The sequence below is a fragment of the Scyliorhinus torazame genome, chromosome 15 (assembly GCF_047496885.1).
Source record: "Scyliorhinus torazame isolate Kashiwa2021f chromosome 15, sScyTor2.1, whole genome shotgun sequence".
Classification (NCBI taxonomy): Eukaryota; Metazoa; Chordata; class Chondrichthyes; order Carcharhiniformes; family Scyliorhinidae; genus Scyliorhinus; species Scyliorhinus torazame.
The window spans coordinates 214,218,936-214,246,693 of record NC_092721.1 but is presented as its reverse complement, the minus strand read 5'-3'; the positions used below and the strand labels follow the sequence as shown (position 1 = coordinate 214,246,693).

Below are 27,758 nucleotides of genomic sequence, written 5' to 3'. Positions count from 1 at the left end.
CCACACCTGGAGTATTGTGTTCAGTTTTGGTCTCCTTACTTGAGAAAGGACGTACTGGCACTAGAGGCTGTGCAGAGGAGATTCACTAGGTTAATCCCAGAGCTGAAGGGGTTGGATTACGAGGAGAGGTTGAGTAGACTGGAACTGTACTCATTGGAATTTAGAAGGATGAGGGGGGATCTTATGGAAACGTATAAAATTATGAAGGGAATAGATAGGATAGATGCGGGCAGGTTGTTTCCACTGGCGGGTGAAAGCAGAACTAGGGGGCATAGCCTCAAAATAAGGGGAAGTAGATTTAGGACTGAGTTTAGGAGGAACTTCTTCACCCAAAGGGTTGTTAATCTATGGAATTCCTTGCCCAGTGAAGCAGTAGAGGCTCCTTCATTAAATGTTTTTAAGATAAAGGTAGATAGTTTTTTGAAGAATAAAGGGATTAAGGGTTATGGTGTTCGGGCCGGAAAGTGGAGCTGAGTCCACAAAAGATCAGCCATGATCTCATTGAATGGTGAAGCAGGCTCAAGGGGCCAGATGGCCGACTCCTGCTCCTAGTTCTTATGTTCTTAAATCAAAGATTGGTTTCCGACATCAGTTTCAGCCGGTGAGGGATAGAAACTGGGGACATGAGAAATACTCAAGTGGTAAAGGTAAAGGTGATCTGATGGGAGACAATAAAGAGAGAGTACCTCAGATTAAAAAATAAATCCAGGAGGGTGGAAAAGAAATGAAAAGTTTCAAATGTTTTCACTGTAATAAACTAGGCCATGTAAAGTCACAGTGTTGGTGGTTGAAGAAAAGCACTGGGAAGGCTGATGTGGTAAAACAGGATAAGACATTGGGATTTGTTAGAGTGGAAAAGGAAAGCCCAAGAAAAGCGAAGGAGGTGCAACCAATTGTACAGCCTGTTCAAGAGGTGATTGTCAAGAAGGTGCCAGATGTCTTTAAAGAATTTACTTGTGTGGGTAAAGTTTACTCATGTGTATCAGGAGGAGCAGGTAAAGAAGTCACAATTTTAAGAGATACAGGGGCTAGTCAATCTTCAATGGTAAGAGATGAGGAATTATGTCTTTTGGGAAGAATGTTGCCAGAAAAGGTGGTGATATGTGGAATCTAGGGTGAGAGGAGTAGTGTTCCATTATATAAGGTAAGGTTGGAAAGTCCAGTGAAGAGTGGTGAAGTGGTAGCAGGAGTAATAGATAAACTATCTTGTCCAGGTATACAGTTTATCTTGGGTAATGATATAGCTGGATCGCAGGTGGGAGTGATGCCTACTGAGGTTGATAAGCCAGTGAAAAATCAGACAACTGAAGTGTTGAAGGACGAATATCGTGGGATTTTTCCGGATTGCGTAGTAACAAGGTCGCAAAGTCACAGGCTAAGACAAGAGGAGAAATCAAAGATTGAAGATGAAGTTGAAGTGCAATTATCATAACGATTTTTGATCAGATGGTGGAAAAAGAACAAGAACAGGTGGAGGATGAGGCGGATATTTTTAGTTCAGGAAAATTGGCGGAGTTACAACAGAAAGATGCAGAAATAAAATGGATACATCAGAAAGCATATACGGAAGAGGAATCTGAGAGTATACCAGAGTGTTATTACCGTAAAAATGATGTCTTGATAAGAAAATGGAGACCTGTACATATGCAGGTGGATGAAAAGTGGGCAGAAGTTCATCAAGTAGTATTGCCGGTAGGGTATAGAAAGGAGGTGTTGCGAGTTGCACATGAGGTACCAGTGGGAGGTCATTTGGGAATAAGGAAAACTCAAGCTAAAATCCAGAAACATTTTTATTGGCTTGGACCACATGAAGATGTAGTTAAATTTTATCAATCATGTCACACAGGTCAAGTGAGAGGGAATTCCAGCATTTGAGGAACCGTTTACAAGGGTCCTAATCGATTGTGTAGGACCGCTTCCTAAATCAAGAAGTGGGAATCAATATCTTTTGACTATAATGGATGTGTCTACTAGGTTTCCAGAGGCCATTCCAGTACGTAATATTACAGCTAAATGGATTGTGGAGGAGTTACTTAATATCTTTACTGGCTATGGACTACCCACAGAAATACAATCGGATCGAGGATCAAATTTTACTTCAAAGTTATTCAAAGAAGTTATGGATAGCTGAGGAATAAAACAATTGAAATCAACTGCGTACCATCCAGAATCGCAGCGAGCGTTAGAAAGGTGGCATCAGACATGAAAGACAATGTTGAGGGCTTATTGTCAAGATTATCCAGAGGATTGGGATAAAGGAATTCCATTTGTATTGTTTGCAATTAGGGATGCACCTAATGAGTCGACCAAATTTAGTCCTTTTGAACTAATATTTGGTCATGAGGTAAGAGGACCAATTAAATTGATTGAGGAAAAATTGGTGGGTGAGAAATCGGAAATTACACTATTGGATTACGTGTCAAATTTTAGGGAACGATTAAATAGAGCAGGTGAATTGGCTACACAACATTTGAAAGTTGCACAAAATGTGATGAAACGGGTAGCGGACAAGAAATCCAAAGTTCGTTGTTTTGCCAGTAGGGATAAAGTTTCAGTGTTGTTACCAGTGGTAGGGGAGCCTTTAAAAGCTAGGTTTTGTGGACCGTATCAGATCGAAAGGAAATTAAGTGAGGTGAATGATGTGGTAAAAACACCAGATAGAAGGAAGACTCACTGAATGTGTCATGTGAATATGCTTAAAAGATACTTTGAAAGGGAACAAAGAACAAAGAAATGTACAGCACAGGAACAGGCCCTTCGGCCCTCCAAGCCCGTGCCGACCATGCTGCCCGACTAAACTACAATCTTCTACACTTCCTGGGTCCGTATCCCTCTATTCCCATCCTATTCATGTATTTGTCAAGATGCCCCTTAAATGTCATTATCGTCCCTGTTTCCACCACCTCCTCCGGTAGCGAGTTCCAGGCACCCACTACCCTCTGTGTAAAAAACTTGCCTCGTGCATCTATTCTAAACCTGCCCCTCGCACCTTAAATCTATGCTCCCTAGTAATTGACCCCTCTACCCTGGGGAAAAGCCTCTGACTATCCACTCTGTCTATGCCCCTCATAATTTTGTAGACCTCTATCAGGTCGCCCCTCAACCTCCGTCGTTCCAGTGAGAACAAACCGAGTTTATTCAATCGTTCCTCATAGCTAATGCCCTCCATACCAGGCAACATTCTGGTAAATCTCTTCTGCACCATCTCCAAAGCTTCCACATCCTTCTGGTAGTGTGGCGACCAGAACTGAACACTATACTCCAAGTGTGGCCTAACTAAGGTTCTATACAGCTGCAACATGACTTGCCAATTCTTATACTCAATGCCCCGGCCAATGAAGGCAAGCAAGTGCCTTCTTGACTATCTTCTCCACCTGTGTTGCCCCTTTCAGTGACCTGTGGACCTAGATCTCTCTGACTTTCAATACTCTTGAGGGTTCTACCATTCACTGTATATTCCCTACCTGCATTAGACCTTCCAAAATGCATTACCTCACATTTGCCCGGATTAAACTCCATCTGCCATCTCTCCGCCCAAGTCTCCAAACGATCTAAATCCTGCTGTATCCTCTGACAGTCCTCATCGCTATCCGCAATTCCACCAACCTTTGTGTCGTCTGCAAACTTACTAATCAGACCAGTTACATTTTCCTCCAAATCATTTATATATACTACAAACAGCAAGGGTCCCAGCACTGATCCCTGTGAAACACCACTGGTCACAGCCTTTCAATTAGAAAAGCATCCTTCCATTGCTACTCTCTGCCTTCTCTGACCTAGTCAGTTCTGTATCCACCTTGTCAGCTCACCCCTGATCCCGTGTGACTTCACATTTTGTACTAGTCTACCATGAGTGACCTTATCAAAGGCCTTACTGAAGTCCAGATAGACAACATCCACTGCCTTACCTGCATCAATCATCTTTGTGACCTCCTCGAAAAACTCTATCAAGTTAGTGGGACACAACCTCCCCTTCACAAAACCATGCTGCCTCTCACTAATACGTCCATTTGCTTCCAAATGGGAGTAGATCCTGTCTCGAAGAATTCTCTCCAGTAATTTCCCTACCACTAAAGTAAGGCTCACGGGCCTGTAGTTCCCTGGATTATCCTTGCTACCCTTCTTAAACAGAGGAACAACATTGGCTATCCTCCAGTCCTCCAGGAAGTCACCTGAAGACAGTGAGGATCCAAAGATTTCTGTCAAGGCCTCAGCAATTTCCTCTCCAGCCTCCTTCAGTATTCTGGGGTAGATCCCATCAGGCCCTGGAGACTTATCTGCCTTAATATTTTTTAGGACGCCCAACACCTTGTCTTTTTGGATCTCAATGTGACCCAGGCTATCTACACCCCCTTCTCCAGACTCAACATCTACCAATTCCTTCTCTTTGGTGAATACTGATGCAAAGTATTCATTTAGTACCTCGACCATTTCCTCTGGCTCCACACATAGATTCCCTTGCCTATCCTTCAGTGGGCCAACCCTTTCCCTGGCTACCCTCTTGCTTTTTATGTACGTGTAAAAAGCCTTGGGATTTTCCTTAACCCTATTTGCCAATGACTTTTCGTGACCTCTTCTAGCCCTCCTGACTCCTTGCTTAAGTTCCTTCCTACTTTCCTGATATTCCACACAGGCTTCGTCTGTTCCCAACCTTTTAGCCCTGACAAATGCCTCCTTTTTCTTTTTGACGAGGCCTACAATAGCTCTCGTTATCCAAGGTTCCCGAAAATTGACGTCTTTATCCTTCTTCCTCACAGGAACATGCCGGTCCTGAATTCCTTTCAACTGCCACTTGAAAGCCTCCCACATGTCAGATGTTGATTTGCCCTCAAACATCCGCCCCCAATTTAGGTTCTTCAGTTCCCGCCTAATATTGTTATAATTAGCCTTCCCCCAATTTAGCACATTCAACCTAGGACCACTCTTATCCTTGTCCACCACCACTTTAAAACTTACTGAATTGTGGTCACTGTTCCCGAAATGCTCCCCTACTGAAACTTCTACCACCTGGCCAGGCTCATTCCCCAATACCAGGTCCAGTACCGCCCCTTCCCTAGTTGGACTGTCTACATATTGTTTTAAGAAGCCCTCCTGGATGCTCCTTACAAACTCTGCCCCGTCTAAGCCCCTGGCACTAAGTGAGTCCCAGTCAATATTGGGGAAGTTGAAGTCTCCCATCACCACAACCCTGTTGTTTTTACTCTTTTCCAAAATCTGTCTACCTATCTGCTCCTCTATCTCCCACTGGCTGTTGGGAGGCCTGTAGTAAACCCCCAACATTGTGACTGCACCCTTCTTATTCCTGATCTCTACCCGTATAGCCTCACTGCCCTCTGAGGTGTCCTCTCGCAGTACAGCTGTGATGTTCTCCCGAACCAGTAGCGCAACTCCGCCACCCCTTTTACATCCCCCTCTATCCCGCCTGAAACATCTAAATCCTGGAACGTTTAGCTGCCAACCCTGCCCTTCCCTCAACCAGGTCTCTGTAATGGCAACAACATCATAGTTCCAAGTACTAATCCAAGCTCTAAGTTCATCTGCCTTACCCGTAATATTTATTGCATTAAAACATATGCACTTCAGGCCACCAGCCCCGCTGTGTTCAGCAACTTCTCCCTGTCTGCTCTGCCTCAGAGCCCCACTGTCCCTATTCCCTAGTTCTCCCTCAATGCTCTCACCTTCTGACCTATTGCTCCCGTGCCCACCTCCCTGCCATACTAGTTTAAACCCTCCCGTGTGACACTAGCAAACCTCGTGGCCAGGATATTTATGCCTCTCCAGTTTAGATGCAACCCGTCCTTCTTATTTAGGTCACACCTGCCCCGGAAGAGCTCCCAGTGGTCCAGGAGAGTAAAAGGAGGTTTTAATGATTCTAACTTAAATTGACGAACCAAATCCAAATGACTGTGAATTTGACATACCTCATATTAAATTGGAAAATGAGGATGTTCTTAAAAATTGGGATGAATTGTTATGTTACCTTCCAGAGGAAAAACAAACTGACCTGAAAGAGTTATTGATATCACATGGGCAAGTTTGTAGAGATAAATTGGGAAGTATTAAAATGGCTATACATGATGTAGATGTGGGAAATGCTGTTCCTATCAAACAACATCCATATAGACTAATCCTTTAAAATTGGCACAGGTTAACAGAGAGATTGAGAGTATGCTGAAGAATCATTGAAGGTTGCAGCCAATGGAGCTCACCCATAGTGATGGTACCCAAACCAGACGGTATCCAACGGTTGTGTGTGGACTATAGAAAGGTGAATGTAGTTACAAGAACGGACTCTTATCCTGTCCCATCATTGAAGGATTGCATGGATAAAGTGGGACAATGCGCTTTTATTTCTAAATTGGGTTTACTGAAAGGTTACTGGCAGGTACCTTTACCTGAAAGGGCAAAGGAGATTTCAGCTTTTGTGACTCCAGATGGTATAGACCAGTTCAAATTTATGCCATGTGGCATGAAAAACGCCCCAGCAACATTTCAACGGTTAACTAATACAGTCGTTTCAGGGTTACCCAATTGTGCGGTATACATCGACAATCTGGTAGTTTTCAGCCAGGCATGGAAAGAACATTTGAAACATCTGATGAAGTTATTCGATCGACTTCAGGAGGCGGGTTTGGTGATAAACCTAGCCAAAAGTGAATTTGGAAAAGCCCAAGTCACTTTCCTTGGCCATACAATCGGACATGGTCGACTGGTCCCACTGGATGTCAAAACAAAAGTTATTGGGGAGTTTCCGATACCCTCGACTTGACGGGAAATAATGCGATTTCTTGGTATGAGTGGATTTTACCGGAAATTTGTCCCAAATTTTAGCAGTGTGGTCGCTCCACTGACGGACTTGCTCAAGAAGCGTAACAAACTCCAGTGGACAGCGGAGTGTCAACAGGCATTTGACGGCCTGAAGGCCGTGTTAACCACTGCTCCTGTGGTAGTCATCCCAAATTATACCAAACCATTCAAAGTGGCTGTTGATGCGAGTGAGTAGGTGCGGTGCTTCTACAAGACAACGACGAAGGGCTCGAGCGGCCTGTTGGTTATTTTTCAAAGAAATTAAATTTTCACCAGAAGAAGTATTCGCCGATTGAGAAGGAGACTCTGAGTTTGGTGCTGGCTTTGCAACATTTTCACATTTATGTGACCAGCAATCCGTCTGACACCGTTATATATACTGATCATAATCCGTTGACTTTTTGGAGCGATTCCGGAATAACAATGCACGGCTGTTTCGCTGGAGTTTATTGTTGCAGCCATTTCATTTTAAAATAGTACATGTGGCAGGACGGGAAAATGTGATAGCCGATGCTTTGTCACGAATATGATCAATTGGGAAGGATTTCGGTTGGAGGAAGAAGAACAAAGAAAAATGGCAGAGTACCGTTGACCATGCTAAATGCCGACAGAAGATAGAAAAGTTACAGTCGCTACTCTCAGAACAAAATGGCTTCAGGTACACTTTCGGGCAGGATTGAGAAGAGGAAGATGCTCCCGATTGGCAAGAATTAAACAAAAACGCCCAAAGATGCGTAGAGGACACGGGTAATCAAAATCGAGCCCCCCACACCCCAAAAAAAAAGCATCCGCAGCACCGACTGCACAGGCAACACACACTCCCACTCATTATTCCACCCACATGAATCCGGTTACCACACAATGCAAGTCATCGGATCAGAATGAGCCCGATATCGTTTACACCACCCCACTGTTCATAACCCAATTAAGAGAAGCTTGCACGAAAATTAGTCCATTCCAGCCCACCGCAGACCCGCACAGCTTCTTTGAGGAAGTGCGCCAACAAAACGTTATGTACGGCCTAGATGAGAGGGAGGAAGTAAAGCCAATAGTTATGAGCCTTAGCAAGTCCGTGAGATCAGCTTTGCCCGAACCCCAAAATGTAACAGGAGGAACCCTACAGGAAATGAAAACAGCCGTATTAGATGCCATCGGGTATAACAAAGGAGATCCAGTTGAGGGTTTAAATCACTGCAGGCAAAAGAAGGGAGAGCATCCGACCGCATTTGCTGGTCGCCTATGGATTCATTTCATGGCAGTCTACGGACAATTGAACCGCGCAGACCTAAATGAGGACACCACTAAATGGTCCCGCACTTTAGTCTCGCATGCCACAGACGCCGGTCAAAAGGCTTGTGTAAACTACGACCCCGCAGACCACACACACAATGAAGTTTGGGTACTGAAACAACTTTCTAGAGCATGGGAACAAACCCTACACCGACGGACAGATCAGGACGAGATAGAAGCAAAGATGCACCCACTTAGAACTAGCCAGGACCCAGCATGGATAAACGAGGGTAGACACGAGGAACAGCACCCCAGAGTGCAGGACCACGAGGTTGCTACAATTGTGGCCACATGTGTGGAACAAATCATTACAAGGGGACATAAATTTAAGGTGAGAGGTGGAAGATATAGGAGGGATATCAGAGGTAGGTTCTTTACTCAGAGAGTAGTGGGGGCATGGAATGCACTGCCTGTGGAAGTAGTTGAGTCGGAAACATTAGGGACCTTCAAGCAGCTATTGGATAGGTGCATGGATTACGGTTAAATGATATAGTGTAGATTTATTTGTTCTCAAGGGCAGCACGGTAGCATTGTGGATAGCACAATTACTTCACAGCTCCAGGGTCCCAGGTTCGATTCCGACTTGGGTCACTGTCTGTGCGGAGTCTGCACATCCTCCCCGTGTCTGCGTGGGTTTCCTCCGGGTGCTCCGGTTTCCTCCCACAGTCCAAAGGTGTGCAGGTTAGGTGAATTGGCCAATGATAAATTGCCCTTAATGTCCAAATTGCCCTTGGTGTAGGGTGGAGGTGTTGAGTTTGGGTGGGGTGCTCTTTCCAGGAGCCGGTGCAGACTCGAGGGGCCGAATGGCCTCCTTCTGCACTGTAAATTCAATGATAATCTATGATAATCTAGGACAAAGGTTTGGCACAACATCGTGGGCCGAAGGGCCTGTTCTGTGCTGTATTTTTTATGTTCTATGGGACATTATGCCCGCGATTGCCGACAAAACCCCCCGAACCAGCACCGATGCCAACAAACAAACCCCCCACCTAGGAACAATGTTCGGCCCATGCATAATGTTAGCGCCCGTTCGGACGACTTAGCGTTTAACCACACAGACTGACGGTGTTCGGACTCCCCAACTTGGGTCTGCGACACACCCTGGGACAAATCAGGCAGACCAGTAGTTACAGGCACAGTCTCGGGACATACAGTCGATTTTCTTTGGGACACAGGAGGGTCCCGCACCACTTTGAACTCCTCCACCATGTTTCAACAGGACAAATGACCCACCACAGACACAATCACCCTGAGTGGATTCACCAGCTGATTTAAAAAACGATGTAACCCATTATGTCGAGAATTGCCTTATCTGTGCTCAGAACAATCCCGAACGTTACTCAAAGAAAAGACAATTACGTCACACCCGACCTGTGAATGGCCCTTGGACAAATTTGCAAATCGATTACATTGGCCCCCTCCCCCTTGCAGAAACGGTTTCAAGTACGTATTGGTTGTAATCGACACCTTTACTAAATGGGTAGAAGCATTTCCCTCACTGACAAACACAGCAAAGGCCACCGCTAAGATTTTGACCCAACAGATATTCACTCGCTGGGGTCTCCCCCACAGCATCGAGTCAGACCAAGGTTCCCACTTCACCGGCAGAGTATTGCAAAATGTTTTAACAATTTTTGGGATCAGGCAAAAATTCCAGAGAGCATCTCACCCCCAATCCAGTGGCATTGTCGAGAGAATGAATCGAACTTTAAAAGCGACCATTATGAAGATGGTGCAACAGAACAATACCCCGTGGGACACAGTCCTCCCATTTGCTCTCATGTTTATTCCGAACACCATTTCCAGTTCCACAGGTTTCACCCCCCACACTCTCATGACCGGACGGCCCATGAAGGGTATTGAATATTTATAAGGCCTCGATTTGGCAAGCCCTACAGTAACCGCCCTCACCCACGAAAAAGCAGCCCAACAGGTTACAGCTAACATTAAAGCGGCACAACTCGCTGCAGCTGTCCGATTAGGCGCTAGAAGGAAGCAGAGTAAAGCCTGCTTTGACAAAACCGTCCAACCCGTAGAGTGCACAGTCGGTCAACAAGTAATGGTTTCACTTTACAACCCCAGTTCTTTCCTCTCTCCCAAATTTGCAGGACCCTACTCCATTTCCGACAAAGTGAGCCCCTCCGTGTACAAGATAATGCCCCAACGGTAAAACTGGTTGGTTCCACATCAACCAGCTCAAAGTCAACGGATCCCAATGTAGCCTCTCCCACCACATCTCTCTGGCAATAGGAGACGGTTATGCCCCGCCCATCGACAACCTAGTCCGACCCCTACGCCAACCCCCCCCCAGCCATGCCGGTATTTATCCCTTGTCCACGTCCACAGACCCGAACTTGTCTCTGCTCACAGCTACAGACTTTCACCTTGAACTGGACTCCAACGACAGCAAGAGCCTCCCGGATTTGATTACTATCCCTGAACACTGGCACGATCTCTCTGCCCTCAGTCACCCCAGCCCCCGGAACCACGACTTAGATATCTTTGACCCCGTATATGCCCTCCCCCATCCACAGTAACTTGCCCTCCACTCCCACCGCCCCTACGCCTCATGACAAACAAGCCCCTCTTTGGCACCGCGACAACTCTTGCAGACTAGTAAGGCACGACGATTCGGACCATCCGACGGCTCACGCGGCCAAGGCACAGAAATGGCAGACACGAGTCTGGCAACCGGGAGATGGTGATGATTCAGATACTGACTCTTGTTTCGGTAATGCTTTCACAACACTGTTTGGTACAGAACCCTGAGGTGTCCAGATGATGAGAAAGAGACACCACCGAAGTATTAAGGTGTCCAAAGTTCTGATGGAGCCTGCCCGCCTTTTTCCTCCTTTTTTCTACTACATGGTTTTAATTCATGTCGCCCGACACACAATTACTCTTCTGATTTGGGGGTACGATACTCAATGTCAGTTAAAGGCACAAGTTTGTGGGAAAACAGATCACTGTTCTCCCAGCCTTTATGACAAGTTTCCACATGACAACAAACTCTTACCGTCCACCCAGGTCACCCAGGTAGGGAGTAACGGCACTGATCCCCGCCCTCCCTGAGGACCCCAAATGCATCCGGTCAGTTAAGCTCGGGTAGTGGAGTAACGGCACTAACCCCCGCCCTACCCGGGGATTCCACCCATTCTTATCCCGCAGTGGCCAACACGCACCTCATGTTCCCATCACTTCATACGCTCGGGAATGATTGTCTACACTCCGCGTTGCCTTTGGCAGGCCTTAGTTTCACCTTCTCTACTCTCCCTTTGGTTGTGGTTTAAAGAATGTATTTTGCCACGTTCCGTACGCTCACCCCTTCTTTCCTTTACCTCCCGCGACACTCTGATCGCTCCCCACCTGCTATTTACACATATGACACAAATGGTTGCTGTACACGCTGCTACACGCGAACTACCTCTGAACTTCGGCTGGTTAAGATAAGCCTCAACCACCACGGGTTGCAAGTAAAGAAAAGACTGGTCGAAGAAATTTTCCGCCCACTCCCCGCATCGAACACAAGCTGCGAGAATCTCTGTACTTTTAAAATTTGCATTTCTTGTCTCTCCAAAATGGTATTTCAAAAAAAAAATGTCAGAAGTGGTGACAATCATTTTTTTAAATAAATAATTTTTATTGAAGTTTTCAAAAAATATCAACAAGAAAATGTAAAAGGAACCCAATAGAGTTAAATACACAACAAAATAAAACAACCCCCTGCCCCCCTCCCCCTATACATAAATAATAAATTAACACGCGAATTAACACAAAGCAAACATAGCAAATACATACACCTCCTCAGATCCCCCAGTGTAGACAAACAAAAAATAAAATAGAACCCCCCCCACCCCGGTTGCTGCTGCTGCTGACCATTGTCTACCGTTCTGTCAGGAAGTCCAAGAACGGCAACAACGCCTGAAGAACCCTTGTACCGATCCCCTTAAGGCGAATTTCACCCTCTCCAATTTAATGAACCCCGCCATATCGCTGATCCAGGATTCCACGCTCGGAGGCCTCGCATCTTTCCACTGAAGGAGAATCCTTCGCCGGGCTACCAGGGACCCAAAGGCCAGAATTCCGGTCTCTTTCGCCTCCTGCATTCCCGGCTCCCCTGCAACCCCAAATATTGCGAGCCCCCAGCCCGGTTTGACCCTGGATCCTACCACCCTCGACACCGTCCTTGCTACGCCCTTCCAATACTCCTCAAGTGCTGGGCATGCCGAGAGCATATGGATGTGATTTGCTGGGCTCCCTGAGCACCTAACACACCTGTCCTCACCCCCAAAGAACTGGCTCATCCTTGTCCCGGTCATGTGTGCCCTGTGCAGCACCTTAAACTGTATGAGGCTGAGCCTCGCGCACGAAGAGGAAGAGTTCACCCTCCCCAGGGCATCTGCCCACGTGCCCTCCTCGATCTCCTCCCCCAACTCCTCCTCCCACTTATCTTTCAGCTCCTCCACCGAGGCCTCCTCCTCCTCCTGCATCACCTGGTATGTTGCCGAGATCTTCCCCACTCCAACCCATTCCCCGAGAGCACCCTGTCCTGTACCGTGCGTGGCAGCAGCAGCGGGAATTCCACCACTTGCCGCCTGGCAAATGCCCTTACCTGTAGATACCTAAAGGCATTTCACGGGGGGAGCCCGTACTTCTCCTCCAGCTCACCCAGGCTCGCGAACATCCCAACCACAAACAGGTTCCCCAACCTTCTTATCCCTGCCCTGTACCACCCCGAAAACCCTCCATCTATTCTCCCTGGGACAAACCGGTGGTTCCCCCGTATCGGGGTCCACACCGAGGCCCCCACTTCCCCCCTATGCTGCCTCCACGGCCCCCAGATTTTGAGGGTAGCCGCCACCACCGGGCTCGTGGTATACCTCATTGGAGGGAGCGGCAGCGGCGCTGTTGCCAGCGCCTCCAGACTCGTACCCTCACAAGACGGAGGCTGGGGATTGAGGGAGATTTAGAGATGTGGATCAGAAATTAGCTAGCTGAAAGAAGACAGAGGGTGGTGGTTGATGGGAAATGTTCAGGATGGAGTTCAGTTACAAGTGGAGTACCACAAGGATCTGTTCTGGGGCCGTTGCTGTTTGTCATTTTTATCAATGACCTAGAGGAGGGCGCAGAAGGGTGGGTGAGTAAATTTGCAGACGATACTAAAGTCGGTGGTGTTGTCGACAGTGTGGAAGGATGTAGCAGGTTACAGAGGGATATAGATAAGCTGCAGAGCTGGGCTGAGAGATGGCAAATGGAGTTTAATGTAGAGAAGTGTGAGGTGATTCACTTTGGAAGGAATAACAGGAATGCGGAATATTTGGCTAATGGTAAAGTTCTTGGAAGTGTGGATGAGCAGAGGGATCTAGGTGTCCATGTACATAGATCCCTGAAAGTTGCCACCCAGGTTGATAGGGTTGTGAAGAAGGCCTATGGAGTGTTGGCCTTTATTGGTAGAGGGATTGAGTTCCGGAGTCAGGAGGTCATGTTGCAGCTGTACAAAACTCTGGTGCGGCCGCATTTGGAGTATTGCGTACAGTTCTGGTCACCGCATTATAGGAAGGACGTGGAGGCTTTGGAGCGGGTGCAGAGGCGATTTACCAGGATGTTGCCTGGTATGGAGGGAAAATCTTATGAGGAAAGGCTGATGGACTTGAGGTTGTTTTCGTTGGAGAGAAGAAGGTTAAGAGGAGACTTAATAGAGGCATACAAAATGATCAGGGGGTTAGATAGGGTGGACAGTGAGAGCCTTCTCCCGCGGATGGAAATGGCTGGCACGAGGGGACATAGCTTTAAACTGAGGGGTAATAGATATAGGACAGAGGTCAGAGGTAGGTTCTTTACGCAAATAGTAGTGAGGCCGTGGAATGCCCTACCTGCAACAGTAGTGAACTCGCCAACATTGAGGGCATTTAAAAGTTTATTGGATAAACAGATGGATGATAATGGCATAGTGTAGGTTAGATGGCTTTTGTTTCGGTGCAACATCGTGGGCCGAAGGGCCTGTACTGCGCTGTATCGTTCTATGTTCTATGTTCTAAGACGCCGTCTCCAGCCTCTTCCATGCAACCCCCTCCCCCTCCATCACCCACTTGCGCACCATCGCCACATTGGTGGCCCAGTAGTACCCACAGAGGTTGGGCAGGGCCAGCCCCCCCCTATCTCTACTCCGCTCCAGGAACACCCTTCTCACCCTCGGAGTCCCTCGCGCCCACACAAACCCCGTTATGCTCCGGTTGACCCGCCTAAAAAAGGCCTCCGGGATAAGAATGGGGAGGCACTGGAACAGGAACAAAAACCTTGGGAGCACCGTCATCTTGACTGACTGCACCCCACCCGTCAGGAACAGCGGCAACGCGTCCCACCTCTTAAACTCCTCCTCCATTTGCTCCACTAGCCTCGTCAAAATTAAGTCTATGCAGGGCCCCCCAGCTCCTGGCCACCTGGACCCCCAAATACCTGAAGCTCCTCTCCGCCCTTTTTAGTGGGAGCTCGCCAATCCCCCTCTCCTGGTCCCCCGGGTGAACCACAAACAACTCGCTCTTCCCCATGTTGAGCTTGTACCCTGAGAAATCCCCGAACTCCCTGAGGATCCTCATTCCCTCCGGCATTCCCCCCACCGGGTCCGCCACATATAGCAGCAAGTCGTCCGCATAGAGCGACACCCTATGCTCCTCCCCACCCGGCACCAACCCCCTCCAGTTCCTCGACTCCCTCAGTGCCATAGCCAGGGGTTCAATCGCCAGTGCGAAGAGCAGGGGGGACAGGGGACACCCCTGCCTCATCCCTCGATGCAACCGAAAGTACTCAGACCTCCTCTTGTTCATGGCCACACTCGCCATCGGGACCTCGTACAACAGCCTAACCCACCAGACAAACCCTTCCCCAAACCCAAACTTCTTCAGCACCTCCAACAAGTACCCCCACTCTACCCTATCGAAGGCCTTCTCAGCATCCATCACCGCCACTATCTCCGCCTCCTCCTCCCTCGCCGGCATCATAATAACGTTCAGGAGCCTCCGAACATTCGAGTTCAACTGCCTCCCCTTCACGAACCCCGTCTGGTCTTCGTGGATGACCTGCGGCACCCAATCCTCAATTCTCGTGGCTAAGACTTTCGCCAGCACCTTGGCATCTACATTTAACAACAAAATCGGCCTGTAAGACCCACACTTCAGGGGATCCTTGTCCCGCTTCAGGATCAAGGAGATCAGTGGCCGGGACATCGTCGGGGGCAATGCCCCCCCCCCGTCCCTTGCCTCATTGAAGGTCCTAACCAGCAACGGGCCCAACAGGTCTACATATTGTTTGTAGAATTCGACCGGGAAACCATCCGGCCCCGGTGCCTTCCCCGCCTGCATGCTCCCTATCCCTTTGCCCAGCTCCTCCAGCCCAATCGGGGCCCCTAATCCCCGCCACCAGTCCCTCCTCCACCTTCGGGAACCTCAATTGGTCCAGAAAGCGTCCCTCCTCCTGTGGGGGCTCGGACCGATACAGTTCCTCATAGAAGTCCTTGAAGACCCCATTGATGCCAACCCCACTCCGCACCACACTCCATCCCCTATCCTTAACTCCCCCGATCTCCCTAGCTGCGTCCCGCTTCCAAAGCTGATACGCCAGCATCCGGCTTGCTTTTCCCCCATATTCATAAACCGCCCCCTGGGCCTTCCTCGTGGTCAACAGGTCGAATTCGGCCTGGAGGCCACGCCTCTCCCTCAACAGTCCCTCCTCCGGCACCTTCGCGTACCTCCTGTCTACCCTCACCATCTCCCCCACCAGCATCTCCCTCTCCCTCTGCTCTCTCCTCTCCTTGTGGGCCCTAATGGAGATCAGCTCTCCCCTAACCACCGCCTTCAGCGCCTTCCAGACCATCCCCACTCGGACCTCCCCGTTATCGTTGGCCTCCAGGTATCGCTCTATGCTTCCTCGGACCCGCTCGCTCACCTCCTCGTCCGCCAACAGCCCCATCTCCAAGCGCCACAACGGGCACTGGTCCCTCTCCTCCCCCAGCTGTAGGTCTACCCAATGCGGGGCGTGATCCGAAATGGCTATCGCCGAGTACTCGGTAACCTCTACTCTCGCTATCAGCGCCCTGCTCATAATAAAAAAGTCGATCCGGGAAGAGGCCTTATGAACATGCGAGAAGAATGAAAATTCCCTAGCCCCCGGCTTTGCAAATCTCCAAGGGTCCACCCCTCCCATCTGGTCCATAAACCCCCTCAGCACTCTAGCCACCGCCGGCTTCCTACCCGTCCTCTACCTGGAGCGGTCCAGTGCCGGATTCAACACCGTGTTAAAGTCGTCGTCCCCCCCGTCCCCCCCCATTATCAGGCCCCCCACTTCCAAGTCCGGGATCCGACCCAACATGCGCCGCATAAAACCCGCATCGTCCCAGTTTGGGGTGTGCACGTTGACCAGCACCACCCTCTCTCCTTGCAGCTTACCACTTAACATTACGTACCTGCCACCATTGTCTGCCACAATGCTTGACGCCTCGAACGACACCCTCTTTCCCACCAAGATCGCCACCCCTCGATTTTTGGCATCCAGCCCCGAGTGAAACACCTGGCCTACCCACCCCTTCCTCAATCTTACCTGGTCTGCCACCTTCAGGTGTGTCTCCTGGAGCATGACCACATCCGCCTTCAGCCCCTTCAGGTGCGCGAACACCCAGGCCCACTTAACCGGCCCATTCAGTCCCCTTACGTTCCAAGTTATCAGCCGGATCAGGGGGCTATCCGCCCCCCTCCCCCGCCGACTAGCCATAACCCCTCCTCGGCCAGCCACGCGCCCGCACCCCACACCCAGCCCATTCCCCACGGCGGCAGACCCCCGTCCCAACCCCCTCTACTCGATCCAGCTCCCCCTTGACCATACCAGCAGCAACCCGGTTCCCCCCCACCCCCCCAACCCCCACCCCCTCCAGCTAGGACCCCTCCTCGATGCTTTGCTCCCCCCATTGCACTCCCGCAAGTCAGCTGACTCCTGCTGACCCCGGCCACTCCCGCCTCTCCTTCGACTCCTCCCATTGTGGGACATCCCCTCCTCCTCCCTTACCCATGAGCAGGCTCTCCGCCTCCCCCTTCCATCCCAAGCACGGGAAACAACCCTCGCATCCCTGCCCTGGCCCCGCCCCCTCCAGCCTTCAGCGCGGGAAAAAGCCCGCGCTTTCCACCTGCCCAGCCCCGCCTCCTCTGGCGCAGCTCCTTTTACAGGCCCAGTCCCCTCACCCCCGACTCGGGCCTCACCCTCCCCCGCGGGGCCCCATTCCCCCTACCGACCATCGACCCCCTACTCCATTTACTTGCCCTCCTCTAAGAGCCCACCCAACAGACCCAACCAAAATAGTGCCCAACCCACCTTAACCACCCACACCGAATCAAAAAGAAACAAGAACAAAGACCCCCCCCTCAAAATGTAACACACCAACAGCAATCCCCAGCCACACATCCCGACCCTCAGTTTGTGTCCAGCTTCTCGGGGACTCAAAATAATGGTGCCGGTCTTTGTAGGTGACCCACAGTCGCACCGGCTGCAGCATGCCAAACTTCACCCCCTTCCTGTGCATCACCACCAGCCCAGACACTACACCACACACAAAGACAGACATCGAAACCCCCACTTGGTGCGAAAACATTGCCAAATGGAACCCCCTTTCATACCTAGTAGAGGCCCTTCTAGTAATTGCAATAATCTGCAGTGTCATTCAGACACTTTGACTCTGTAAATGGTGAGCAAAAGCCTCCCGCTCCCCGATATATACAGCCCAAGCCTTCTTTGGAGTTCAACAAAATTACACTCATGTACCAATCACTGCTAAAAAATAAACCATGTACCTCTTTAACTTTATTAGGATTAAGTAGAAATGTGATGCTGCTGTTTTAAATTTTGTACTGTATACAAGTTCTTTGATGTCCACCAGCAGCATGAAAGTAGCTTAGATAGCGTTAGCTAGAGATCAACTGTGCGATAAATTAAATGTTTTACAGAGACCTGATTATAGTAACCGTTAGAGATTAACTAATTTATGAATGTATTAATGGAATATTAGGTAAATATCCCAAACCACAAGATAGAGTAGAGTAGAGGATGAACAGGGATCAATAGTGTGATCCACCACGCTTCGCGTTCAGGATCAAGAGGACGGAATGTAGCCATCTAAGATGGCCATCTGCAAAGGACCATGGGAATTATGGTGACCTAGGACTCAGACAGATATAGAGCCTATGTGTATCTGAAACACCGGTAACCAGACCTGATCGAAATCCCCGCTCGTTTGCATTTTAATGGCCCATTTTCCCAGGACAATAGAACTCCAATCAAGCAACCGGTACAGTCACAGACTGATCGGCGCCACTCCCCTTACTCAGAAGGCACGACTGCCAAGGTCAATGACCGCTAAGGACCCGCCCAGCTACCAAGGCACCCGCCCCTTTATTGGCCGAAATCGAAGACAGTGATCAGAGCCCTGTCGAACTATTGGGTCCAAGGTTAAGGACCGTCTCAAAGAGCGTGAAATCCCAGGGGGATAAAAGAGGATCTCTTAGATCAGGCCTGTGCCAACCCTATCGTAGCAGGAACAGCCAGCCAAGTTCAAGAGCAACGATCGCTAACTGATGGTGAACCCAGCAGAGGCAGAGCCATTTTTTTCGAACCAGCCAAGTGAAATCCAGATAAAGGCCTTATCCATTTGCACAGTGCCGGTCACCCTGAAGTTAAGTTTAGGTTATTGTAGCTGATAGGTGTAGTTTAACTCATAGTAGATATTGTGTTTGCATGTCGAGATAACTCTTGTGTATGTAAATAAACCATCTTTTGAACTAACTAACTGGTTGTGTGGTCATTTGATCGATATAAGGGAAGGCTTGTGGTTCACCAACATTATTAATCAAGCAACAAGCCCAAGAAACTCACCCTCGCTGTTAACCACCCGGTATCATCCCTAAACTTGCTGATCCTACCCCCCACATAGTCATCAAAGTCATTTATATAAATGGCGAATAATAGGGGACCCAGCACAGATCGCTATGGAACGCCAGAGGCACTGGCTTCCAGACACTGAAGTAACCATCTGTCATCAACCCTAACCCTAACCCTAACCCTAACACTCTGTCTCCTACAGCGAAGCCAGCTTTGAATCTACCTTATTAAGTACCCTGTATCCTATATGCTTTTGCATTCTTTATAAATCTCCCATAGATGCATAGATACATAGAAGATAGAAGCAGGAGGAGGCCTTTTGGCCCTTCGAGCCTGCTCCGCCATTCATCACCATCATGGCTGATCATCCAACTCAATAGCCTAATCCTGTTTTCTCCCCCTAACCTTTGATCCCATTCCATGTGGGACTTTGTCACCTTGTCAAAGGCTTTGCTAAAATCCATGTAAACTACGTCAACTGCACTACCCGCATCTATACATGAGCATAAGATAATGATACATGGCTATAAGGGTAAAGTAGTAGCTTGGATAGAGGATTGGTTAATTAATAGAAAGGAAGAGTGGGGATTAATGGGTGCTTCTCTGGTTGGCAATCAGTAGCTAGTGGTGTTCCTCGGGGATCAGTGGTGGGCCCACAATTGTTCACAATTTACATAGATGATTTGGAGTTGGGGACCAAGGGCAATGTGTCCAAGTTTGCAGACAACACTAAGTTGAGTGGTAAAGCAAAAAGTGCAGAGGATACTGGAAGTCTGCAGAGGGATTTGGATAGGCTAAGTGAATGGGCGAGGGTCTGGCAGATGGAATACAATGTTGACAAATGTGAGGTTATCCATTTTGGTAGGAATATCAGCAAAAGGGAATATTAATCAAATGATAAAATATTAAAACATGCTGCTGTGCAGAGGGACCTGGGTGTCCTAGTGCATGAGTCGCAAAAAGTTGGTTTAGAGGTGCAACAGGTGATTAAGAATGCGAATAGAGTTTTGTCCTTCATTGCTAGAGGGATGGAGTTTAAGACTAGGGAGATTATGCTGCAACTGAATAAGGTGTTAGTGAGGCCACACCTGATGTATTGTGTTCAGTTTTGGTCTCCTTACCTGAGAAAGGACGTACTGGCACTGGAGGGTGTGCAGAGGAGATTCACTAGGTTAATCCCAGAGTTGAGGGGTTGGATTACGAGGAGAGGTTGAGTAGACTGGGATTGTACTTGTTGGAATTTAGAAGGATGCGGGAGGATCTTATGAAGGGAATAGATAGGATAGAGGTGGGCAGGTTGTTTCCACTGGTGGGTAAAAGCAGAACTAGGGGGCATAGCCTCAAAATAAGGGGAAGTAGATTTAGGACTGAGTTTAGGTGGAACTTCTTCACCCAAAGGGTTGTGAATCTATGGAATTCCTTGCCCAGTGAAGCAGTTGAGGCTCCTTCATTAAATGTTTTTAAGATAAAGAGAGATAGTTTTTTGGGTTATGGTGTTCGGGCCAGAAAGTGGAGCTGAGTCCACAAAAGATCAGCCATGATCTCATTGAATGGCTCCATCAACAGCAAACTTACTAATCAGACCGGCCACATTTTCCTCCGAATCGTTTATGTACACTACAAACAACAGAGGCCCCAGCACAGATCCCTGTGGAACACCATTAGTCACAACCTTCCAGTCAGAAAAACACCTTTCTACTGCTACCCTTTGCCTTCTGTGACCGAGCCAGTTCTGTATCCATCTTACCACCTCACCTCTGATCCTGTATGACTTCACCTTTCGTACCAGTCTGCCATGAGGCACCTGGTCAAAGGCTTTACTGAAGTCCATATAAACAACATCCACCGCCCTCAGCTTATGAATCATCTTTGTCACCTCCTCACACAACTCGATGAAGGTAGTGAGGCACGACCTCCCCTTCATGTTGTTCATCGCTTATGAGTCCATTTATTTCCAAATGGGTCTAAATCCTGTCCCTGAGAATTCTCTCCAATAATTTACCTACTACCGATGTGAGGCTCACCAGCCTATAATTTCCAGGATTATCCCTGCTACCTTTCTTAAACAGCGGTACCACATTGACTATTCTCCAGTCCTCTGGGATCTCACCTGTAGCCAATGAGGAAACAAAGGTGTCAGTCAGGCCCCAGCAATCTCCTCCCTTGCTTCCCTCGGTGTTCTGGAATTAATCCCATCCGGCCCAGGAGACTTATCTCCCTTAATATCTTTTAAAAGACCCAATACTTCCTACTTTTCGATGCTAACATGACTGACCACACATCGAAGGACCATCTTCCACAAAGTCCCTTTCTTTGGTGAACACTGATGCAAAGTACTCATTTAGTATCTCGCCCATTTCCTCTGGCTCAACACATAGATTCCTCCACTGTCCTGAAGTGGTCCAATCCTTTCCCTGGTCACCCTCTTGCTTTTTACATATGAATAAAAAGCTATGTGGTTCACCTTAATCCTATTTCCAAGAACATTTCATGCCCCCTCCTCGCCCTCCTAATTTCCCGCTCCAGTACCTTCCTACTTTCGTTATACCCCGCAAGTGTTTTGACTGTCCCCACCCTTCAAAACCGTACAAAAGTTGTTTTCTTTTTGACGAGATTCACAATATCCCTCATTATCCAAGGCTCCCTAAACTTCCCATACTTATCCTTCGTTCTCTCAGGAATGTGACTTTCCTGAATCCAAATACAGACTTTGGTTCTGTTTTCATAAATGACACAAATCAGATACCAGGACTGTTGGGGAACGCAGGATTTAGTGAGAGGGAGGAACTGAAGGTGATCAACATCAGTAGAGAAATGGTGTTGGGGAAATTCATGGGATTGAAGGCGGATAAATCCCCAGGGCCTGAGAATCTACATCCCAGGGTACTGAAGGGGGTGGCTCTAGAAATAGCGGATTAATTGGTGGTCATCTTCCAGGATTCTATAGACTCTGGAACAGTCCCTGCAGATTGGAGGATGGCTAATGTAACTCCACTGTTTAAAAAGGGAGGGAGAGAAAGTGGGGAATTATAGACCGGTCAGCCTGTCGTCAGTAGTGGGGAAAATTCTGGAATCCACTGTCAAAGATTTTATAGCAGAGCACTTGGAAAACAGTGGCAGGATCGGACAGAGTCAGCATGGATTGATGAAGGGGAAACCATGCTTGACAAATCTACTGGAATTCTTCGAGGATGTAACTAGTAGAGTTGATGAAGGGGAGCCAGTGGATATGGTGTATTTGGACTTTCAGAAGGCTTTTGACAAAGTCCCGCAAAAGAGATTATTGTGTAAAATTAAAGCGGATGGGATTGGGGTAGTGTATTGAGATGGATAGACAACTGGTTGGCAGACAGGAAACAAAGAGGAGGAATTAACGGATCTTTTTCAAATTGGCAGGCAGTGACCAGTGGGGTACCGTAGGGATCGGTGCTGGGACCCCAACTGTTCACAATATATATTAATGATTTAGATGAGGGAACAAAATGTCATTGGCCAGTTTCTCTGAATCTGAGGTTAAGTGCAGAGGGTCAGTGGCATTTTACGTGGAAAATAATCGGTGCCGCCCCCTCACCGATGCTGCGACCATAGAGGGGCTTGCAGCCACGCCATGTAAACTGCCCGATCTCCACAAAATAAACAGCCAGAGATTGGCCGGGTCCATGGCCACGAATGCACATGGCAATGACCTGCAGCGGATACGCCACAAAACAAAGCGACGGATAGTGCCCCCCTAACCATCCCCTCACCACCCCCAGGCCACCACCCCACCAGTCCCCGCCAAAGCCCCCCACCGCTGGCCAGCAGCACGGCTCCCACCCAACTGTGGCAGCACTGGACACAGTCCGCAGACGCTAGGCTGGGTCCCACACGACTGATACCAGGACTGAACCGTGCCATTGTGAACTAAGTCCATCAGGAGCGGAGCATCAGGGGTGGGCCTTCAGGCAACCAGGTGCACGCTGTTAAGACGTGATTTCGGAATGGGGCGGAGCATACGAAACTTGCGTCAAGCAAGCGCCACCCCCTATTTTGGCGTCCAAAGGGATTCTCCGCCCAATCGCCGATTACGAAATTAGTGACGGGGAATGGAGAATCCCTCCCCATATCTCTAAATCTGAAGATGACACCAAGTTGGGTGGGAGGGTGAGCTGTGAGGAGGATGCAGAGATCCTTCAGTGTGATTTGGACAAGTTGAGTGAGTGGGAAATTGAATGGCAGATGCAGCATAATTTGGAGAAATGTGAGGTTATCCACTTTAGTGGCAAAAACAAGGCATCTGAATGGCCATAAATTAGGAGAGGGGAATGTGCAACGAGACCTGGGTGTCCCCGTACACCAGTCACTGAAGGTAAGCGCTCAGGTGCAGCAGGCGGTAAAGAAGGCAAATGGTACGCTGGCCTTCATTGCGAGAGGATTCGAGTGCAGGAGCAGGGATGCCTTGCTGCTATTATACAGGGCCTTGGTGAGGCCACACCGGGAGTATTGTGGGCAGTTTTGGTCTCCTTATCTGAGGAAGGATGTTCTTGCTGTGGCGGGAGAGCAGCAAAGGTTTACCAGGCTGATTCCTCGGATGGCAGGACGGACGTATGAGGAGAGATTGAATCGGCTAGGAATGTATTCGCTGCAATTCAGAAGAATGAGGGGGGGATCTCATAGCAATCTATAAAACTTTAACAGGTCGAGACAGGGTTGATGCAAGAAGGATGTTCCCGATGGTGGGTGTGTCCAGAACCACAGTCGGAGGATACGGGGTAGACTATTTCGGACAGAGATGAGAAATCTCTTTGCCCAGAGAGTGGTGAGTCTGTGGAATTCATTGCCACAGGAAGTAGTTGAGGCCAAAACATTGTATGGTTCCAAGAAGCAGTTAGATAGAGCACTTAGGGTGAAGGGGGTCAAAGGCTATTGGAGGAAAGTGGGATTCGGCTATTGAGTTGGATAATCAGCCATGATCATAATGAATGGCGGAGCAGGCTTGAAGGGCTGAATGGCCTCCTCCTGCTCCTTGTTTTTCTATGTTTCCCCATCAGAATCACTCCCTCGTACCCCAGCTGTTTAGCTGCACTATCTTCCTCAGTCTAGCCTCATTGGCACGTGGCACAGGGAGTCATCTCGAGATTACAACCTCAGAGGTCCTGCTTTTTAATTTACTACCCAACTCCCTGAACTCCCCCTGCAGGACCTTGTCACTCTTCCTGCCTCAGTCCTTAGTTCCCAATGTGTACTATGACCACTGGCTGTTCACCCTCCCCCTTCAGGATGCCCCCTGCCCAGTCAGAGATATCCTTGACCCTGGCATTAGGGAGGCAACACACCTTCCTGGAGTCTCTTTCACATCCACAGAAGCGCCTATCTGTGCCCCTTACTATAGAGTCCCCTATAACTATCGCCCACCTGCACTTTGCCCTCCCCTGCTGAGCAACAGAGCCAGTTGTGGTGCCACTGTTCTGGCTGCTGTTATTTTCCTCTGATAGGCTATCCGCCCCAACAGTATCCAAAACAGTATCCTTGTAGAGAGGGGGAGAGCCACAGAGGATTCCTGCACTGACTGCCTGCCCTTTCTAGCGGTCACCCATCTGTCTGCCAGCACCTTGGGTGTGACTACGTCTCTATAACTCCTGTCTATGACGCTTTCCGCCACCTGTATGCTCCTAAGTGCATCCAACTGCTGCTCCAACCGAACTCACATTTCTAGCACTAATTAATACAGTAATTTAAAATAAATACTTATTCAATCCTTACTAAATTAAGTTACAATTAACTTTTTTTTTAAATTTCCAATTAAGGGTCAATTTAGCGGGACCATTCCACCTACCCTGCACATCTTTGGACTGTGGGGGTGAGACCCAAGCAGACACAGGGAGAATGTGCAAACTCCACACGGACAGTGACCCGGGTCCGGAAGTTACAATTAACTATATGGTCCCCAGCACTAGTCTCCATTAAAAATATAATGCTAAATACAGAAATCTCCTCCCTCTGGTTTAGTTACTCCTCCACTGAGTTAATTATTTAGGTTTAATTAGTCTATCAATGTTTTATTTTCAAATTCTGTGCAGATACCTACCAACCAATCAGATCATAGCTTTTTTGAGATGTCACTTTTCTGTTCTTCTTTCTTTTTCTCACCCGGGGTAAGTTACCCTGTATACTCATCGTACCCCTGCCCCCCCCCCCCCCGGGCCACCACCCCACCAGAGACCCCCCCCCCGAGACCCCCCGAGACCCCCCCCCAGAGGCCAACCCCCCAAGGCCCCCCTATGACCACCACCCCCCCCGAGGCCTACCCCGGGGCCACCTCCCGAGGCCCCTCCCCCCGAGACCCCGAGACCCCCACCCTGCGGTCCCCCCCAGAGACAACCCCCCCGAGGACTCCCCTGAGACCACCCCTCCCCGAGACCCCCCTCCCAAGACCCCCCTGGGACCACCCCCCGGCCCCCCCCCCCCGAGGCCCCCGAGACCACCTTCCCCGAGGCCCCCCTCCCAAGACCCCCCCGGGACCACCCCCCGCCCCCCCCCCCCCCCCGAGGCCCCCGAGACCACCTTCCCCGAGGCCCCCCTCCCAGGACCCCCCCAAGAGCATCCACCTGAGACCACCCCCCAAGACCCATTCTAATACTCCGCCACCCCCCAGACCGCTCTAATACTCTGGCCTGCCCCCACCCCCCCCGAGACAGCTCTGATACTCCATCCACCCCCCAGACTTCTCTAACATTCAGCCCCCCCCACGAGACCGCTCTAATACTCCACCCCCCCCCCGATACCGCTCCAAAAAGTCACCCCCCCTCCCGAGTCCGCTCTAATACTCCACCCCCCCGCATGACCTCTCTAACACTCTGCCCCCACCGAGACCAATCTAATACTCCGCCCCCCCCCCCCGAGACCGTCCAGGAACCCCCCGCCCGGAGACTGCTTCCTGGAACTAAATAGCCAACTCCTGCTCCTCGTTCTTATGTTCTCAGAAAGAACTTGTGGTAATACCAGGTATTGCAGTACCTGAGAGGTGGATGCCCATTGGCCAGACCTAGGAGTCTACCATTGGCCAACGTACGTAGCTCCGCCCTGAGAGGCGGGGTATAAGAACCCATGCCGTCCCAGCAGCCTTCACTTTCTGTATCGAAGCTGCTGGGTGCAGTTCTAGCTGATTAAAGCCGATTAGTATGACTCTCCTCGTCTCACGAGTAATTGATTGTGCATCAGAACTATTCTGTCTAATTCCATCTTCCAGCCCTTGGTCTGTAGCCCTGTTGGGAACAGCACCTCAAGCTCAAATCTGGTGTTCCTGATCAATAAGGGGATCAGGGGTTATGGGGAGAAGGCAGGAAAATGGGGATGAGAAAAATATCAGCCATGATTGAATGGTGGAGCAGACTTGATGGGCCGAGTGGCCTAATTCTGCTCCTTTGTCGTTTGATTTTATGACCAGGACTTCTCGTCCTCTGGATATGAAGGCCAGCATTCCATCATCCTAAATCGCTGGCTTTTAAAGCAGACCAAGGCAGGCCAGCAGCACGGTTCGATTCCCGTAACAGCCTCCCCGAACAGGTGCAGGAATGTGGCGACTAGGGGCTTTTTACAGTAACTTCATTTGAAGCCTACTTGTGACAATAAGCGATTTTCATTTCATTTCATTTCACTGCTGAATGCCACATACCTTGCTATCATTGGCTGACATAGAACGGTATATATCCAACCTGCCAGCTACTGTTAATAAATGCATGAATAACTCCTGTTTTATAACGGTCAGCATAACTTCCTTACATTTATACTGTATTCCTCTATTTATAACATCCTGATGCTCTGTCACAGACTTCTCAAAATCCTCCCACCTCAGTCTGTGCACAAGCTGAGGATCTCTCTGTGCTTGCACAGCTTGACATTTTTCCCATTTAATTGATATTGTGATATTGCCTCTTTACATTTTTCCTTCCAAAATGAATCATTTTTCACATCTCGTGTTAAATTTTATCTTATGTTTGCCTGAAGCCACGATCAAGCTATCTGCAAACTTTGGAATTATTTTAAATTACACTTCAGTTCAGGTAATTAATCCCCCCCCCCCCCCCCCCCATGGCCTCAGAATCCCCAAACTCCTCTCTCCCACAATTACCACCTTCTGTCTATCCTTTCTCCCCCAGCTTCTCGTCCTAACTGCTTCTTCCTTTTTTCTGCCTTCCACTTCCCTCTCTCTGAGTCTGCCCCCACTTGGCCCCTGCCATTCGTCCTCCTACCTGCTTTCACCTTCTCTCTCTCCGGATCTCTGCCTCCATTATCCATGCCTCCCGCACACCAGCTGATTTGTGCTCTTTATCCTCTCCTCTTTCTATTCTTCCACTCTCTCCCTTTTCTCTCTCACTCCCTCTCATATCCCACCTTCCTCTCCCCCTCACACGTTCTCTCTCTCCCCCCCCCCCCCTCCCCTCACACAATCTCTCTCTCCTTCACAATCTCTCTCTCTTTCTCGCTCTCACTCACCCAGGGGTTTTCACTCCGATTCGCTCTGTTTCCTTCATCCGATGTCTTTCTCTCCAAAATCCTTTTGAATTAAAATTCCCGAATCGGAGCCGGAGCGAGAGACACGTCACAGCCCAACCCAGAGAGAGAGAGAGAGGCGGGGGGGGGGGGGGGGGGGGGGGGAGAGAGAGAGGGACAGAGAGTGAAAGAGAGAGAGGGGGACAGAGAGAGAGACAGAGAAAGGGAGACAGAGAGAGACAGGGAGGGAGGGAGAGAGAGAGACAGACAGA

General features: G+C 49.2%; 1 protein-coding gene across 2 annotated transcripts in view; it reads right to left on the bottom strand.

Moving 5' to 3' along the window:
* LOC140392184 (protocadherin-16-like) overlaps positions 1–27,602 on the bottom strand; it is a 567,611-nt gene extending 540,009 nt beyond the window's left edge. The window contains exon 1 of one of the 2 annotated variants that reach the window (XM_072477567.1): positions 27,490–27,602. The gene's annotated coding sequence lies outside the window, so the exon portion shown is untranslated. The remainder of the gene's footprint in view (positions 1–27,489) is intronic. The other variant, XM_072477568.1, reaches the window with a different exon arrangement.
* Positions 27,603–27,758: the final 156 nt, after the last annotated feature.